This window comes from Diceros bicornis, chromosome 9 (assembly GCF_020826845.1).
Source record: "Diceros bicornis minor isolate mBicDic1 chromosome 9, mDicBic1.mat.cur, whole genome shotgun sequence".
NCBI lineage: Eukaryota > Metazoa > Chordata > Mammalia > Perissodactyla > Rhinocerotidae > Diceros > Diceros bicornis.
In genome coordinates this window covers 51,571,895-51,574,844 of record NC_080748.1, presented here as the reverse complement: position 1 = coordinate 51,574,844, position 2,950 = coordinate 51,571,895, and the positions used below count along the sequence as shown (strand labels likewise).

At 40.1% G+C, this 2,950-nt stretch overlaps 1 pseudogene; it reads right to left on the bottom strand.

The window, feature by feature from the left end:
- Positions 1–1,688: 1,688 nt before the first annotated feature.
- Positions 1,689–2,241, bottom strand: LOC131410002 (rab9 effector protein with kelch motifs-like; annotated as a pseudogene).
- Positions 2,242–2,950: the final 709 nt, after the last annotated feature.

The following is a 2,950-nucleotide window of genomic DNA, read 5'->3' as shown; positions in this document are numbered from 1 at the left end:
TAAAGAGCTTTACTTTTCTTTAGTTGCATGCTTCGTGGGAAATTATCTCGTATTTCTAGGTCCCAAAAGTGCTTGATAGTCTCTAAAATTCTTTCCATATTCCTACTTGCCTGTATACTATCATCCATCCCACCTCACCCTCCAAAAAAAAAAGAAAGAAAGATGTGGAAGAGAGGGAGAAAACTGCAGTGTAGATGAGTACATGATCTTTAGAGTGAAACCATCAGGATTCAAATCCCATTTTCTCCTCTTCTTAACTCTATGCTCTTAAGAAAGTTACTTCTTCATACCTCAATTTCTTCATCAGTAAATCAAAGATAATAATAGTTTCAACTTCATAAGGTTATATTTTGTTACCAAATGAGTGTATGTGTGTGTGTATAACTTAAAAATGGCATCAGCCATATAATAAATACTACGTAAAAGTTAACACATAAAAACATAAACACACTCACACGCAGAGAGAGAGAGAGCCACCACTCTTCCCTGCACCTGTGCCCTTGTGCGATCCCATTCCACATTGACTCTGGGCTTGGGCACATGACTTGATTTGGCCAATGGGACATCAGAAAATGTAAAACAAGTCTATTTTGATAGGTGCTTTTGCATGGGGGTTACCTTGCTGGAATGTTTTCCTGAGACCACCACGTAAAGAAGTCCAGTCTAGCCTCCTTGAGGCTACATGGAAATAAAAGTCCAGCCATCCCAACTGGAGCCCAGATCCCGGTTGACCTACCAACTGAATACAACCACGTGAGTTTGCCCAGGTAAGCCCAGTAGAACAGCTGCCCAGCCAACCTATAAAATCATGATAAATAAAATGATTGCTCTTTAAAATCAATAAATTTAGGGTGGTTCGTTGCACAACACTATATAACTGATGGTTTAATCTTCTCTGGTTCTTTTCTGTGTGCTAGTCTTGAAGGTTCATGACAGTGAATGAAAATTCACATAAAACTAAACTAATAAATTCCAAACTCATTCCTATTATAAGAAGTACACACTGTATGTGCAAATTTGACAAAGAAATGTAATTGCATTAAATTGAACAGATAAGTGATGTCTAATTTAGTTTTTCACGTACAGGAAGCTTATCTGGAAGTGTTCTTGGGATTAATACATGTGAGGGAGTGAGGAAATCAGGCCTGGGCAGTGAGAGAAGTTAAACTGCAATGTAATTGATGCAAACGTCTCAACAGATCATGCATGGGGCTCTGGAGCTGTGATGGCTCTTCAGAACTGTTCCAAATTTAAGAAAGGGATCAAGCCTTTGTACCAGAGCTTTGATTAGTAACTGGATGAGGACTGCCTTCAGGGAAAGGTTTTTAACCTTGAGTGAGGTGCCTCTTTTTCTTTTTTTCCCCTTTATTTATAAGTAATAAATATTTTTATTGAGATATAATTGACATATACCATTATATAGTTTCAGTTGTACAACATAATGATTTGATATTTATTATGTATCAATAAATATTGATATATATATTGAGAAATGATCATCACAGTAAGTCTAGTTAACATCCGTCACCACATATAGTTACACGTTTTTTTCCTTGTGATGAGAATTTTTAAGATCTGCTCTCTTAGCAGCTTTCAAATATACATAACTATAGTCACCATGCTGTACATTACATCCCCAGGACTTATTTATTTTATAAATTTTTTTCTTGAATAAAATATGGATTTTATTAGTCAACTACAGTCATAATATGATCATTATAGATTTCTCCTCTTTATTCATTCTACCAAACATAAAAGAGATCTGTGTGCCAGTCTAATTTTCCTCATGTGGGTCACAACCTTGGTTTGTCAGCAAAATCCCTTTTCTCAGTTTAGCAGTTGAGAGAGACAGAAATTGACTCTTTCTCAGGTAGAGACATCACCAGCCTTGGAATGATACACATGGGATGGTCCAATCATATGGGGGAGAAGAGAGATGTCAAATTTATGCAAGGTCCACTGCTGCTTTTCTGTGTGATGTTGATATTGTGTGTGCAGGGCTCCTGTGAGAACCAATGATATACATATGTTTCTCCACGACCACAGCTAAATTTGTGGCACAATCTGTGGGAACACCCAGTGGGACTCTGCCTCTACAACTTCATGTCACTTAACACCAATGCAATGGAAGTCGTCACAGGGTTTTTCACCTGATGAGCCTCCATGGAGGAAGGGCTTCTGTTGATGTGTGGAATGATTTTGGGCACAGTGGTGGAGCATGGATCTGGTCATCTCTAGCATGGTCCAGGTCTGGTTTCAGAATTTTGGACTTGTAGACTATTTTAATTTTCTGACTGGCCAGTGCTCCCAAACACCCAGATGCCAGACCTATGAAGTACACACCTGAGAAGCTCCCATTTGGATTTGGTCCCCCAACAATGAAGATCTTTCCTCTCTTGACATCACCAACTGGGGGGTAAATATGAGCAGCTGTGGCCAATCCAGGTACAGTAGCTGTCTCCATGGAGGACCAGGGTGTACCATGTTGTTTTCTTGGACTTCCCTCTAGTCTCCAAGACTGGCAGCAGCTTCATGATGTCTCCACTAGACTAAATTCCAAAAGAGGAAGTCCTGTTAAATACATTCAGATGTCTGCAGAACCCACCAAAGGACCCAGAATAGAGTGGGAGTCAGTAAGCAATGAGTGAATTAAGGAAGGAAATGGATGAATGAATAGATGAATGGATGAATACAACCAGTGCCTAGGTCACTGACTGCCATCCCCAAAGCCTAGAATTCAGTGGCAAAGACTTCTTGTAGGTAGAGAGGCTCCTGCAGTTGCCCCTACTATAGTCCCACCCCTGCAGGGCAGCCTTGGAGGGAGGAGACAGGAGGAAAGAATGGGCTGGTTTTTTCATTTCAATGTCTTCGTTGATCTAAGGTGGCTGCTGGAGCTTTAGCCCTCCCATCTGCATCCCAGTTATTAGAATGGAGTAAGAAAAAGAGGAAG